This window comes from Notamacropus eugenii, chromosome 2 (genome assembly GCF_028372415.1).
Source record: "Notamacropus eugenii isolate mMacEug1 chromosome 2, mMacEug1.pri_v2, whole genome shotgun sequence".
NCBI classification, from domain to species: Eukaryota; Metazoa; Chordata; class Mammalia; order Diprotodontia; family Macropodidae; genus Notamacropus; species Notamacropus eugenii.
In genome coordinates this window covers 214,344,102-214,360,978 of record NC_092873.1, presented here as the reverse complement: position 1 = coordinate 214,360,978, position 16,877 = coordinate 214,344,102, and the positions used below count along the sequence as shown (strand labels likewise).

Here is a 16,877-nt window from a genome sequence, read left to right as displayed (position 1 = left end):
AACAAAAGAAATGTTAATTCCACAGAATGATGAACTAGGAAAGGAGGTTTAAAAATGTAAATGAGTTCCTCACAGACCTTGCAGTCTAATAAGGGACTAAAGTAAAGTAGGCAGACTGAGTCTTGACTTGCAGGTTCATTTGGGAATCATTCAGACAGATCTAGTGTCCTCCTTTTAAATGTACCTATTGATCCAAATCACAATAAACTGAATGTATCCTGATTGTCTGAAGAAGAATAAGCAGTTAGAGAGATCAGGCCAGCCTCTTCATTTTAGCTAAATTGTACAGTAGATAAAGCAAAGGAGGTATAGTTAGGAAGATCTGTGTTAAATCTTGCTTGAGATACCTGCTAGCTATGTGACTTTGGGAAAGTTACTTATTCTCCCCCAGCCTCAGTTTCCTCACCTGTAAAATCGAAATAATAAGAGCAGCGATCTTACAGAGTTGTTGTGAACATCAAATGAGGTAACACAAAAGCAAGCTTTAAAGTGCTATATAAACGCTAGTTATTAATATTGGAGATAAGAAAATGACTCAAAGGGAAATAAAGTGACTGTCTCATACTCATGTAGGTGAGTAGCAGAGATAGGATTTGAACCGAGGTCCTCTAACTCCAAATCTGACACTTGTCACTAGTGAACTATGTTGCTATGCAAATTACAGAGTCGTTAGTCTATAAAAATTATAACTGGTAAGAGTAGATTTCAATATCGTAAGTTGCTGTGGAAGATGGTCATGTTAATGAAATGTATCAGTGACACAGCATTAGTACAAAGGGTATGAGCTTCTGGTATCTAGAAATTAATGTGCTATAATGCGTCTGAGCTTTCATCGATATGGACATTCCCTCCAACAATGCAAAGGGCAACCCATCTGTACATTTATCTGTCAATCTAAAGTAAAGAGCACCAATAACAAGGCTCTTTAATCGAGACAAGGGAAATGCAATTTGGAACACCACATAACACCAAAGTACTGGAGGGCCCAGGAGAGGCAGAAGGGTAAGGGTTTAAATTCACTTCAGCAGGAAGGGAGTCTCATGAAAAACATAGCCTCTTGAAGTTGTTACATAAGGTATTTTGCAAAATAGCCGAAAATCCATAAAGAAAGCTGGGAAAGTTCCAGGAGTGGTAACATCTGGTCAAAACAGTGGGCTCCAGATATATGTAGTAAAGGGGAGTTTCCAGAGAAAGCAGAAGACTGGCTCCAACTGGTTTGAACCTGCTCCAACTATGGGATCAGTCATATAGCCCCTCTGATGACTGCAGTCAACAAACTCTATGCATCTCTTACCCATGTTCTCCCATAAGTTTACCATAGGGGCTTCACTCAATGTATTGGAGATGTTCCTTCTATTCTTTGGACTTTGGGTGGGTTCTAAAAGAGCATAAGGGCTATCCCTTGGTGATCTTGCCTTTGCTGAGTAACTGGTTACTTCTTCCAATCATACATTTCTCTGATTACATCCTTTACTCAACTTTTCCTATATAACAATCCATTGATGTTGTATGGTTGTGAGTCATGCAATACCATAATCTATGAAGAGGCTGAAAATCATTTAAAGAAGGGAAAATAAGGTGGTAGACTGAGGTCTTTTTTCAGGAAAAGTGATCAACCCTGAGAGAGTAATAAGATTTCAATTCAACTTCTGTGTGATTATAATAAACAAAATGTTATTAGATTGTACTTTAAGTTTAAAATGATGGCCTTCAAGCAAATAAAAACAACTTAGCATCAGTTGATTTTTTTAACTTAAAAAAATATTCTGAACTTAATTAACAAATACTAAATATAAACTATAGCACAAAAAAGGAGGACTTGGTTATACATGAAACTGTGAAACTCTGATATGTACCACTTGCTTTTCTTTTTAAGTATATAATAAATTTAACATGTAACTTTCAAAGCTATTCTGGGTCAGTTTTAAACTTTCATTTTCCTCACCTTTCAAGCACTGAGATAAGCCCCTTTCCTGAGCCATATTACTCCTATTATTATAGGTTTTGCTATACTAACTCATTCTAATTAGAAGACTGGGGAAAGTCTACCATCAAATTGTTTTCTCTAGTCTATTCCTGTAAAAAGCATATAGCATGTGAAAGGGAGACAAGTGTCTCTGGCACACTAATAGGAAGGTCAAAGGATATCGTCAGTCTCTGAGATAATAAACTCTTACAAGTCAAAAACATTTCTAGCAAAAATGTACTATTTCAAATGTAAATGGTTCAATATTATTCTTCCCCCATTTGAGTAGTAGTAAGTTTGCTGTGTCTTGTTGTTTAGTCATTTTTCAGTCATGTCTGACTCTTCATGAACACATTTGGAGTTTTCTTGGCAAAGATACTGCAGTGATTTGCCATTTCTTTCTCCAGTTCATACAGATGAGGAAACCAAAGCAAACAGGGTTACATGACTTGTCCAAGGTCACAGAGCTAGTAAGTGTTTGAGGCTGGATTTGAAATCTGGTCTTCCTGTCTCCAGTTCTTCTTTTATCAAAAGAAATGGTAGATTCAGGAAATAGGCTCACAATGGAGACAATTGTTATTTTTGATTCTTCTTTTATAGAGAGGATTTTTGGAATCAAAATATATCCTCACATTGAAGGAAACAAGATTCATTTTCATTTGTATGTGTTTGCTAAAAAATCAGCTTTCTTAGTTTATAATCTCACCATGTTTAAGTGACAGTATTGTAATATGCTAGCTAGTTAGCTCAGTATCCTTTGTAAAATGAGGGAGTTTTTTCTCTAAGACCCCATCAAGTCAAACCATCCATTGCTCCTAAGGTCGTGCAGTTTGAGGACATCCTTTGTGAGACAACTTAATGAAAGTCAGGTTACCTGCGAAATGTAATCATTGGCAAAGATGATCTAGTTCACTGAAGCATTGTGAGAATTAATGACATTTTCAAAGTGCTTGAAAAGCCAGAAGTAGAAGTGTACATTAACGATCACCAGGGACTGGAAAGTTCATTGAGAATTCAGTAACAAGAGAAGGGCTTGTCTCTTCTTCTTCAGGTACACAAGAAGAAGGAAAAGCAGTGCAAAGTGTGATTAATGTTTTTTTGTCTTCACCAAAGACTGAGCACAAGTTTCTCAAGGTGACCTAGCATCCTTGCTATCTATGCTAGCATCCTTATATCTCCAGGTAATTTTTATAAAATAGATGAGTCTCTAACAGTCATTACTTGCAATTCTGAATAGCCTAATAACATCATCCAATTTCATCAGAATAACCACCAAGTTTCTTTTCAAATTCCCTCCCTACTTTTCTAATCATCTTGTGCATTACTCTCTGTGATCCAGCCGCGTACTATTTGCTGTTACAAATACACGGCACTAGAATCACCTCTGTTGGAGACTTGTTTGTCTCCCTGCTTAGAATCTAACTCCACCACTTAGACGTTTTAGTTTCCTTCAAGATTCAGCTCAATAGAAGTCTTTCCTGATCCTCTTTACTGATAGTGGCCTCCTCAGGAAGACCTGAATTCAAATCCTGCCTGAAATACTTTCTAGGTGTATGACTGGAAAAAAATCACTTGACCAGTTTGAGCCTCAGTTTCCTCATCTGTAAAATGAAAGGGGTAGACTTTATCACCTGTAAGCCTCCTTCCAATTTTAAATCTATGATATCTCCCATTTTCACCATATCTTCATTTTGTGTACATTTATAGGTATACATTTTGTCTTCCTTAGACTGTAAATTATTTTAAGGAAAGGATTGTTTGACTTTTTGTCTTTGTATATGTACAACACTTTCTGGCACATAGCACTTAATGCTTATTGGCTAGCTGACAAACCAGAAGAGGTGAAGGAAGCTAAAGACAATAGTAACCCCTTTGCTAGCCTTTCCTGCTACTTCTTTCACGCATTCTATTCTTATAGAAGGGCAGCTAGGTGGTGCAGTGGATAGAGTGCCAGACTCATCTTCATAAGTTCAAATATGACCTCAGGCACTTACTAGCTGTACAATCCTGGAGAAGTCACAATTCTGTTCATCTCAGTTCCTCATCTGTAAAATAAACTAGGGAATGAAATGTCAAACCACTGCCAAGAAAACCCCAAATGGGGTTACAAAGAATTGGACATGATTCAAAAAACAATTGAACAATGACAATATTCTAAACCAGACATTTAGATGTGCTGATAATATAATTAAATTAGTCTCTTGTATCCTCAGAAATAAGAATGAAGATGTTAAAAATCATAATTAATTGAAAACCATAGATAATCCTTACATTTCATTTTGGTCAATAGTTTCAGTCTGCTAACAGGCAGGAAAACTGGCTTACTCTTGGTTTGAGTTTTGCTGTCTCTTTCTGTACCTGCCCAAAAGCTTATTGGAAGAAGGGAAGAAGAAAATAAACACGGGGCCTAGCTCATCAGAAAGTTGGTATTCTGCCTGAACAACTGTGAGCTGTATCTATGACAAAAAATGACAGATTACTGTTACATACATCGGGAACAAAGGCACCTAGTATAAGGGAGTGTATTCACGTGGCTGACTTCTACACTTTGTAACATGAAACTTGAAAGCCCTTCAATTTTTGCATTAGTGACTTTTCTGAGCTTCTGAATGATCTGTTTCTTGCCACTTTTAGCAGAAAAGGATGAGGGCTGAAAGGGTATGGAGGCCAAGCTACCCCACCCCCCATCTTAGCTTCTTCCAGAGGGAAATAATTGCATTTTTGATGGCTTCTGGATTCATGGTTTTTGACATTCATATTAAATATAGCAATAACTACTTGCAATAATATCTTTTCTCGTGGGAACAAAATCATGTGAATAGTTAAGGCAGAATGAAAAGAATCATGAAGTGAGACAGGATCAGCAGTCATCACAGGGTTCTTTTTTCTTGAAAAGACTAAAGGCAGTGATATTGAAATATACTTTGATTTCCTATTAGTAGAAACCTATTAAAGCTTTTCCTAGAGTTAGATAGGGAACAGAAGGCAATCCCATGAGCCTTTAGTTTTCCCCTTAAACTCTGATAATATGGATATAGATTATAGTGGAACTGAAGGATACATTCCAACATATAGCAATAGATTAGACTTACAGATCACTTTCCATACATTGTATTTTTTGATCCTTACAACAGAGACAAATGAGTTTGTGTTTTGGAAGAAGAGATTGAAACTGTTTTGTTGTTATGGAGTCATTTTTCAGTCATATCCAAGTCTTTGTGATCCCTTTTTAGAGTTTTCTTGGCAAAGATACCAGAGCAAAGATACCAGAGTAGTCTGCCATTTCCTTCTTCAGCTCATTTTACAGATGAGGAAACTGAAGCAAACAGGGTTAAGTGATTTGTCCAGGGTCACACAGCTAACGTGCCTGAGTCCAGATTTGAACTCATGAAAATGAGCCTGGTACTCTAACCACTGCACTACCTAACTGCCCTGATTAAAACTTAGTGAGGCTGAATTGTGATTTAGGTCACTCATCTAGTAAGGAGAAGAGAGCTGGAACTTGAACCCTTGTTTTTTTACTTGTAAGGAGATTACCTGGTTCATAGCACCAGTTTGCTATACTGGTAGCAACCTTTTGATTCCATAGTTTATTCTGTGGGAAACAGGAAACCTCCAAGAACTAAGCCACTCTGAGAGCTAGCTCCCTTTAAGTCCTAGCCCTCAGAATGAGCCATATTGAATCAGCTCTATACTGAACCTTTAGTAATCAGGTCCTGCACTATTAGGGCTAAATCCAAATTGGGTAACTAATCTAGAAGGTCAGTGAAAATGGAATTGATTGATTTAGGCTATTTCCACCGTGATATACACCCTGTACATGTTGAGTAAATGACAACTATTTTGAGTAAGTATAGGTAGAAGGAAAAGTCAGAGTGAAAAGGAAGCAGGGATGTGCGGGTGCCAGCTCAGATGGCATGAGAGAGCCAATTGTTAAATTTTCCACTTTGAGCATTTATACCTCAAAATCAGCAAATGCTACAAATCAAGGTTTTATTATTTTGTTGATTGTCTATATTTAAGAAAGTGATCAAAAAGTATTAATGATGAGAACATTCCTACCCCTTACCCTCCCCAGTTCTGGTTGTTAAACGTTTACCCAGAATATTCCCTAGAAGAGGTTTTTCTTTCTTCAGTTTGTAAGGACTAGGGTGGCCAGATGACCATGCCAAAATGGAGAAGATGATTTAGAAAACAGTCATGTACACATGAATATTGAATTAGTTCCAAATTTCCCAAAGAACTCTTAGAAGGTATGAGAAAAGAACAGTACCCAATTTCTTCTCCACAGCACCACAATTTTGTAAAATTAGGCACAATATGCATTTTTCTTTTATAATTCCTAGTCTTCCTACTATATTCCCTTATAGTTATTTTTTAAATATCTACTAAATATTTAGAAGTCTCTCAGGTTTATTTCCATCTATTTATAGATTTGGACAATTTTAATATCACTTTCAAAATGTAGTTGACCCTCTTTATTCTCTCTCCCACCATCCCTTTTACCCCTACCATGTTATTAATAGACACAATCTATTACTTAGGCAGCCTGATTCTTTTGATTTTTACAAATGAAATGCAAAATGTGACTGGCCTTATTAAAACACCAGACTCAAATTCACAGGTTTGTGCTCCATGCTAATACCCAATTTATTGAAATGAAGATAACATTGAATATCTACCAGGAGACAAACTAGCTTGTAGTTTTTAAGTAGGACTGTGAACTGTAGATAAGTATATAGTCAATGTTACTTCTATATTAAAACATTGCAATTAAATGAGGCCAGTCAAAGCCAGAATTCTGCAAGTCAAGTCATACTATGGTATTGATAACATTGTACAAATGCTGTTAGAGCCTTAAAAACTTTTTTCCTCAGGGACAGAGCCCTAGATGCTACCCACTAGCCAAAGCTTTGGACATGGCCAATTCACTATGAAGTCTTGCTCTTCTGACTTATTGCTATCACTTATTGTTATTCTGTCCTTGACAAATACTAATTGATAGGGACATTTTTGGATTCAGAGAAAAGGGAGGGAAAGATCATACATGAAATTGTGAATGTCTACTGCAGTTTGATCTTTTAACCACAAAAAGAAGCATATAACAAATTCAACATGTTAGTTTCAAATCTATTCTATTTGCCTGTCTTCCTACAAACCTCCTTCTGTTCTGTGCTTTTAAAAATGCTTCAATGACTCTCTTTTCTTTCCTTTTTTGACATCATTATCTCTCCCCCCCAAGCATTCCCCCACCACTTTACAAAAAAACTACCCTTAGGACAAATAAACAATTCTTCCCATTCTCAGTTGTGTCTTTGTTTTCTCTCACACGACTCAATAGTTGAGTATTTAAATATCAGAGGAAGGGTTAGGGAATTAGGTGGGGATGGAGGGAACTGTTCTGAAAAATCAAAACTAGAAAAATCATTTCAAAAATCTATTTTACTAAATAGCTTGTGGTATATGAATGTCTTCCATGACTGTTTTTGTCATACTTAGACCATGTAAATTTGTATAGGATTTCAGAAATGGAAGGAACTTTAAAGACTTTCTAGTCTAATCTAGCATGGTTTGGCCTTGGCTAGTCCTACATTTATTCATTATTCATTCATTTAACTTATTCATTCATTAATCTATTTATCTATACATTTATTTTTCTACTCATCTCTCTGTCTCTGTCTCTCTGTCTCTCTCTCTGTCTCTCTCTCTCTCTCTCTCACACCACACACACACTCCACACACACACACACACACACACACACACACACACACACACACACACACACATAAGGATTTGTAAAATTCTCCACAAAAAGGTGAAAGGACTCCCTCTAGGTTACCCAGTAGTGGCGGAGCTAACTGAGGTTCTAACTAAAGTTTCTAACTGAGGTTTCCAGATTCTAAGCTACTAGCGCTAAATTTGATAAATTTATTAATAGTATACTATGTCCCAGGCATTATATTAGGTGCTGATGATAGAAAGACAAAAGCCAAATTGTTGTGGGCTGGAGGTAATAGAGAGGTGTGATTTAACCCCATACACACACACTCTTACAACACTAATACTATGATAAACAAGGAAGCTGTGATGCAGACTTGGGACAGTTTGAGTTAACTTTCCCCTCAAGTAAGTTTGATCTGAGACCCAGCTGTGTGGGCCCTTTGGGCAAGAGGATAAAAGTAGCTTTCAGGGAACTCCTGAAACCCCAGGGAACCTCCTTGCCAAGTGCTTTAAACCTTTTTGCTGGTGGTTTTTATTTGGTTTTATCTTCCAGAACTGCTTTTAACCATCTTGGGATCTGCTTCTACCTAGGGTTATTGGAATATATTTTTAGTAAAAAAGACTGTTTGAATCCTGGGGCTCTGAGTGATCCATCACACCAGATAAGTAACTGGGACAAAAATAATCCTAGCATTCAAGGGGCTTACATTCTACTGGTTTCTTCTTTTGTGATTTTTGGCACCATTTAAAGAAAAATAATTCTTTGAAGAAACTTACAAAATTACCCAATACTACACTTTTTCCAGGCTTAATGTCTTTATTTTGGCTTGACTTTCTGAAAATATCTCCAGAGTGGCAATTAGCACTTCCCACCTTAAGTCTCTGCCTCCTGGTTCTTTTTGTCTTGTTTTCCCTTCAGATTTGGTTCTCTTATCAAGATCTAAACTCTCCATAGATCTGGGCCACTTATTGTAGAATGGAAATGCTACAGCTCTACAAATAAAAGTTTTCACTTTAGAAAATTTTGATTTCATAAGTTTCAACCAAATGTTGGGTGTTTGTACTAACACAACGAGCAAAATGGGTGCTCACAATTAAGAGTTCCTAGAGTTTTATTATAACCATGCTACTCAAGCCAATCTTAGGCTGGACTGGCCTCATTTCACCCTGCTCAAACAATTGGGGTGTCCCAAAATTTTTGGGCATAGCTCTTGAGGTAGAGTCTGACAGAGAGAGACAGAGAGAGACAGAGAGAGAGAGAGAGAGAGAGAGAGAGAGAGAGAGAGAGAGAGAGGAGAGAGAGAGAGAGAGAGAGAGAATGCACATTTCCAGGATCTTTTATATAAACGTTCTCTGGAGGAAATCGGAGATTCTTTTCTCTGACATAGGCATTTGTCTCAAGACAAATACAGTAAGCCATCTAACCCTTGATGGGATTACATGAAACTTTGTGTGTCATTCATGTACTAAAATAGCCTTTCCTTTCCAGGACACTGCTGGAGTCAATCTCCTGCCCAAAAATGTATCCAGTCATAGTCAAGAAGTTTTTCATCTCTCTCTCTCTCTCTCTCTCTCTCTCTCTCTCTCTCTCTCTCTCTCTCTCTCTCTCTCTCTCTCTCTCTCTCCCCTCCCCTCCCCTTTGTCTCTCTTTCTCTTTATGTCTGTCTCTTTTGACTTGACATTCATTAATACACCTATCTTATGTTGTGACTCTTACCTAAATCTATATTCCCTTTATTGTGAGCTGTTACAAGTAAAATGAAAATCTAAAACCACTGAATCTGATTATTGCTTAGATAGAAGCTTTCCAAGGATCTTGTCAAAAGGAAGCAGTAGGGTGGATTCAAAGATGTATAACTCTCTTCTTCCTTCCTTCTCACTTTTATATTAGCTTGGGATGCTTGCTGGGTATTTTCATGGAATCAGAGCAGAGCAAATAAATATGCAGCCTGGGTTTTAGACCACACCCTCTTTGATGTCCATTGTCAATCCATTCAGTTTAGTAAAGAAAAGGGAGATGTAAAAGGAAATACTAATTTGAAAAAATCTTTAATTGGATCAGTTGATCCCTGAGGGAAGAGATGAGGGAAGAAAGCATCAATGAGATTTTCTTGTCATAAAATATATTAAGTAACATTGAATTCCTGGCAGAAAATCAAGATCTCCCTCAATCTCTCTCTCTCTCTCTCTCTCTCTCTCTCTCTCTCTCTCTCTCTCTCTCTCTCTCTCTCTCCATTCTGCCTTTGTTCAGCAATACGTGTCCCATTACCAAGTCTAAGAATAGTAACATAGATCTACCTTTGGCCCCCAAATATATGCCTGTTTAGATCCCTAGGATACATATACCCCAGATCCACGTAATTACGGGGCCTATATATGATAACCCATCCTTGGGCAAAGTAGCAGCACCAACACTAGCTTCTGATTTTGTAATAGAGTAGATCACCTTCCCAGTGAAGTCAACAAGCATGTATTAAACACTTACCATGGACCTCCTTAAATGCTGGGGATACAAAGAAAAGTTCAAACAGTGCCGGTCCTCAAGGAGCTCAACATCTAATCCAACATGCTATTTCTAAGATTCTACTCCAAGAGCTATGCCTCAAAGTTTTGGGACATCCCAATTGTTTGAGCAGGGTGAAATGAGGCCATCCTCATGGATGAAACATTTATATTTAACCTTTAAAATTTTTTATTTTTATTGGTAGTTTTTGTTTATATCACCTTTATTTCTTGACTGTCTCTCTCTATCTTCTTTACTCAGAGACCCATCCCTTGTAACAAAGATTAAAAAAAAAAAAGTAGAGGAGGGAGGGGAAGTCACTCAGTAAACCCAAGTAATACATCACCCAGGTCTGATAGCATATGCTATATTCCACTCTCATGATTCACCACCTCTGCAAAGAGGAGAGAAGTGATTTTCTCAATTCTTCTCTGCAGCAAAGTGTGGTCTTTATTTTTGAACAGGTTCATTTTCTTTTTTGCTGTTTTTCCTTCTATTTATACTATTATTGTCTTTACATATGCTGTTTTCCTTATTCTGTTTATTTTACTTTGTATTAGTTGACTGGTTTCCCCCTGACAACTCTGAATTCTTCATATTGAAATGTTTATTTCTGTATCTAAATATTATTTAATAGTAAATTTATATCTCATATCTTTAAAATTTTTGATGGAAGGAAAGGCTATTTTCATCCTGACATAAAATGTACTTGTATTTGATGGTGGAATGTCTCCATTCGATATTAAGATCAGATTGCTGTGTTTTAGTATCAAAATATTTCAGAGAAGAAACATTTTTCATCAGCATTGTCAAAATAATGATAATTTTAAGTACAATGGATTTCAATGAGGAATCACTGTAGCATCCGTGGGAGTCAGTTGTCTAATCAACTCCACTGAGAGTGCTACAGAAATGAGAAAACATAATAAAATAGATGGTGAGCATGGTAACTAATAATAGTATTAGATATTGATCATGAGAGCTTAATTTAGAGGCTCTGTTTAGTTCTGCTAAAGTCTATTAAGAAGGACTAATAAAAGACAGTAAAAGCATGCCCAATAATGATGATGATATTCTTATTAACATAATACTGGACAGTTAAAAAGTGTTTCTTTATTAAAATAAATGTGAGGGAGGATTTTCCAGGTAAAGAAACTGAGGTCTGACATGATTAGATGTCTTCCCCCAAGGTCACATGGAAGGAAGCAGCGGAAGTAGGGTGCAAAGTCAAGTCAACCAAAACTTAGTACTCATTATCATCATTATATTTATTATTAATAGCTGACATTTATATATCACTTTAAGGTTTGCAAAGCACTGTATTACATTATCTCATTTTATCCTTAGAACAACAGTGGGAAGTAGATACTATTATTATTCCCATTTTACAAAGATTAAGTGACTTTCCCAGGATCACACAAGCGCCTAGATATCCTAATGAATAAATCATGGAGCTGTAGGATCATAGATTTAGTAATTTAGGGCTAGAAGAGACCCTACAGGGTATCTTTTCCAACCCCTTAACTTTTCAGATGAGGAAAGTAAGCCCTAGAGAGGTACCAAGATTATACAAATAAGCATTTATCAGGTGTTTACCTGATGCTAAACATGGCCTTTGTTGCTAGAGCTACAAAGCAAAGAACAAAAAACTCAAGGAGCTTATATTCTGGGGAGAGTGTGTCTGACAACATGTATCTATGTATATAGACACATACACATATATTCAGAGATGCACAGCATTCTTCTTTCCTTCTGCCTTGAATTTTGACTTAAAAGGCTCTTGTATATTTTCATTGAATTAGAGCAAAGCAAATAAATGTACAGCCTGAATTTCTAACAATCTATTTTCTGCATTTGTGTGTATACGTATATGTCTACATATGTTTATGTGCATTGCATACATATATGTTTGTGTGTATACATGCATTATATACGCACACAACTGCATATGCACATTAAATACAAGGTAATTTCAGGAGTGGGTGGGGCACCACTAGGAGAACAGGCAGCTTCTTAAGCATCTTACATAGGAAGTGGCATTTAAAAAGGTTAGATATGACTAGGAGTTGAACCCCAGTGTGGGCAAAGCCACCTTCCTGTTGTGCTAGCTCAGTGCTTACCTGTTTCAAGAATTCAGAAACTCCTGGCTGCTTCTGGACATGTGTGCTTCAGTGCTGAAAGACTTTGGTGCTTTGAGATGATAAAGCAATCCCCTCCTTGACCACTGAGCAGGAAGAACTAATGGCTCAGCAAGGACGCAACCAGTCCTCATATCTTTCTCATTTTTCTTGGATCTGGAGCATTTTAATCCCCTTTGAACATTTCACTGGAGGCATGGATTGGGATTGGTGCCCTTCCTCCATCCCAGCATCATGGTCATTGCTCCCATGTGGCACCTAGAACAGGGAAACTCAGTGAGGTGAGCTTAAGCCTGGGTCCTTGCTTGCTTTTCCAGCTTTGTTTCATTTCCTGAATAGGTGAATAAACATTGGTTTTGAGGTGGATGTATCCAGGCTTGGAGATGACCTAATGTGTTCCAGAGGTCTAGAGATTTGGGGTCCATGAGATGAAGCTGACTGATGCAAGAGAATGTTCTGCATTAGGAAGGATGATCACCAATGAGAAGAGCACCTCAGACCTGGCTGGCCAGAAGACTTGGACTTTGAGAAGACAGTACAGAACTAAGGTGAAATATATCAACACTTTTTGAGTAGTCTACCACAAAAGTTTATAGTTCAAGGAGGTTTAAGTACCAAAGTCCCATGAGAATATAATGTTATAAGTTCAGTTACTGAATCCTGTTCAATCTTTCTATCAATTGGTGCTTATGAATGCTTTCTATTTAGCATTTCTTTTGTGTGTAAGAAATACATACCCATCCTATATGATTCATATTTTATATTGTATACATTTCCACGCCATATTTTGTGGAATGTCAAAGGATGAGTTAAAACCAGTATCTTATGTTCATACATAAGCCTAATAGTATAAGAAAAGGACCCCAGGTTCTCATTTAAAAGCTAACCTTTCCCAGGACTGCACCTGGTCCAGAACACATGTGTGGAGCAAATGAGATCCTTTTCGGTAAGGGAGTGGGTGCAGAGCCCCAACCCCTAAGGTATAGCAGTCATTTTTTGTTGTAAGACTAGGATTCCAGGAGGCAGGCATGAGAAGGGAGTAAGTACATTCAAAACATGGGGCATAGATAGTCTGTGCAGAGGAATGGAGATGTGACATTATCTTATCTGAAGAACAAAGCAGTCAGTTTGGCTGATGTGTGAAGGGGAGGAATGTGTAACAGGCTCAGAAAGGTAGAAAATAGTTAATTTTTATAGTATTGCAGGGATGGGAAGAAGTAAAAGAGTTTTGAAATATATTGGGTTACTTCTTTTTAAAACAAGATGTGCATTAAAATTATAGGTAAATCTTGTAATTTTTCCTATCATTTTCTTCATGATCAGTCTTTTTCTATTTTTGAATAGGCTTTGATCAAGCCATGTCTAGACTCCCAGCTTCAGAGTGATTCCTTCTTTGCTAGAATCTCTCTTCCCACTCACTCTTTGACCTAAAATTTGAAGTTGATTTAAAAAATTTTTTTTTACCTTTCCTCTTCAGATGATGATTATAAACATTTAGCTTTAGGGTTCTTTCTACTTCTGTTTAAATATACTTTAATAAAAAAAATGCTAACAAAATACAGGTAGATTATGATCATTTTTCCCATAATGGACTCTCACTTGCATTATAGTTATTTATGTGCTCGGTTTATCCCATCTCCATGTTAGGAGAAGCAGCCTTACACTATGGTTAGAGCGTTGGACTTGGAATCCAGGAGACCTGGATTTGAATGCTGTTCCTTATGCTTACTACCTATGGGCAAGACATTTAATTTCTCTGAAACATTTTCTTTATCTATAAAAATAAGAATACTAGCATTATTTATCTCACAAATGTTGTGAGGCTCCAATGAAATAGTATATGGAAAGCCCTTTGAAAACTTTGAAGCGCTGTATAAGTATTGACATGATAATAATCGTCATTATTGTTATTTGCTCCCCAAGGACAAGGACTGTTTTGTTAACCTTTACCCCTTGACCTAGTACAGTACCTTATACAGAGCAAACATTTAAACGTTTGTTGAACTCAAATGATATTCTTCACACTAACCTCCAACATCTTTCCCCTTTATAATGTCAAAAGACTCATATTCCAAATCAGATGAGATAATATACATAAAAGTAGCCTAAGAGGAAAAAAATGATTTATATATAACAGTAACATGGAATATGCATGTCAACAAGACAAATCAATAAGCTTTTATTAAGCACTTGCTATGTGTCAGGCACTGTGCTAAGTGCTGGGGACCTAAATTCAAGTAAAAAGAAAAACTGACTCTGACCTCAAGGAGTTTACATTGGCATCACAGAAGATAACACATAAAAGGAAGCTGAAAAAGGAGGAGAGGAAGTGACCCAAATGGGAGCATGTTGGATAAGTCTGGAGAGTTATGGGTGGCTGATCTAGGCTCTTCCTCAAAATGGAAATTCTGGGAGGAACTCAGTAGGGAAGGAGGCTGCAGGGGTACAGGGATCAGGAAGTTGAAGGATGGTGGCAAAGTTCAGAGATTGAAGTGTGGTTGGTGTGGGCAGTACCTTACCTAAACCCCCAAATTGGGTCTTCTCTATTGCCTGACACAACACTCTACACTTTTAGTTCATCCTTTATATGTTTGAAGGAATTATTTATATGGTCTTCTGTGTCATTTCAAATATATCTAGCATACTTGGGGTACTCAGTAAATATTAAATATGAGATCTGGATGAGGGAACTCTCTAATAATAAATATTCATCTAAAATCAATATTGCTGAGTGCTTGAGATGAGCGTTTTCAAAAGGACCACCATAAAGATAATTGCAGCTTACATGCCAACATCTGTTGAAGAAGATGAGGATTATAGAGAACTAAATAAAATATGCCATATTAAATCAACATGTGCTTTAATACTTGGTGATTTCCAATGTGAGTACAGAGGAGGAGAATGAAAAAATACATTGGAAAATATGACTCAATATGAAGAAATAAGAAATGAAAGGCTCAGAGATTACAGAAAAGCACTTATCTACCTATGTATAGTATGAATACTTTAAGAACAGAGAGTTTCTCTTTGTTCCAGTCCCTAGAATACTGCTGATCCTCCTAGATGAATCCTATAATCACTGAAGAGAATTCAACCAAATTCTCCATATGGGCAAAATCAAGTGGATGATGGATGAATGCCTGTTCTCCACATGATGCTATCTTTAGATAGGGAAATCACAGACCTATCCAGTCTTCTGGGGAGCCTCATCACTGTAGGGCAACTTGGTGAATATATGTATGTAACATGACCTCTTTGTTATAGAAGTAATAATAGTTATGCTTCCTTCTTTTCTTCCTTCGTCCCCTCCTCCCCTCCCTCCTCTCACTCTCTTTCCTCCCATCCTCCTTTTCCTCTGTCCACGTAGGGTATCATACCCTTATCTGCAGCTGCTCTGCCCAAAGGAATGTAAATTTTGATTGCTGAAACCTCCCAAGATATCGTGGGGCTTACTGGCTAGATTTCTTTCTTAACGACTATGCCTTAAACCCAAATCACTTTGGGTCATGTTGACTGGCCAACAATAGGTCCTAGCCCAAGCCTCACTTCATCATTGCTCAGAGCCAGTGTAAATAGCAATTGTTTCTGTTTTGGCCAGAAAACCTGAGGGTTTTTCCTTCCCGGATTGTTTTTTCTTTTCTTTTTTTTTACCCATGTAAAAGAGGTCATCCTTTGCCTCATTTCATACCTAGCCTTAATCACTGAATGGGCATTGCCTCAATCAAACTGAGACCTAGGAAAGATCTTAACTTAAGAAGTCCAAGGTCTCTCACTGAATGGGGACCATCTCCAGTCATACTGATTTATATCTTGCCACTGGAGACTCCAAAGGAGAAAGTGAGGCTAGTGACTTTGCACAGCCTTCCCTCACTTAAATACAATTCACTGGCTCATCATGACATCACTTTCCTGATGTCATAGTTCTCTTCGAAAACAAAGGACGAACAGTAATAAACTGCTCTGCTTTTTCCTCTTAGAGTCACAAAACTAAATAAATGACAATTACATAATGGATTTGAATGAACATTATTTTCCATGGATTCTTCATTCCAAAATGGACCATAGGTTCTGACATGACCCAAATGACTATGGATAGGTGGATGGAATATTCATTAAGAACCTACTATGTGCCAGGTAGCACAGTAAATGCTTTATAAATATTATTTCATTTGATACTTACAACAATCCTATGAAGCAGGGATTATTATCACCCCCATTGTAGAGTTGAGGAAACAAAGGCAAACCAAAGGTTAAGTGACTTTCCCAGGGTTTTCTTGACTTAGGATGTCCTGATTCCATGCCCAGTACTCTATCCACTGTACTACTTAGCTGCCTCATGGATTCATGATTTTTCCTTCCCTTTTTGTTTGCCACAGAAAGTGTTTAGGATTACATTGTGAAAAAATACATAAGGGGTCAGACATCAGTGATATCCTTTAAAAGATGGGCCTTCTTCAAAATGGAAGAGTTATTAGAAGGAATATGTATCTTAGTAGCCACTTTATCCTCTCTGCCCCCATTAGGATAGATGAGTCCTAAAAAAAAAAA

General features: G+C 37.3%; 1 protein-coding gene across 4 annotated transcripts in view; it reads left to right on the top strand.

The window, feature by feature from the left end:
• The window catches only part of ARHGAP18 (Rho GTPase activating protein 18), a 235,078-nt gene that overhangs the window by 20,015 nt on the left and 198,186 nt on the right, over window positions 1-16,877 (top strand). For 2 of the 4 annotated variants that reach the window (XM_072643301.1, XM_072643299.1), the window contains exon 2: window positions 12,669-12,877. The exons of the other annotated variants lie outside the window; for them this stretch is intronic. The gene's annotated coding sequence lies outside the window, so the exon portion shown is untranslated. The remainder of the gene's footprint in view (window positions 1-12,668; window positions 12,878-16,877) is intronic. 4 annotated transcript variants of the gene reach the window in all.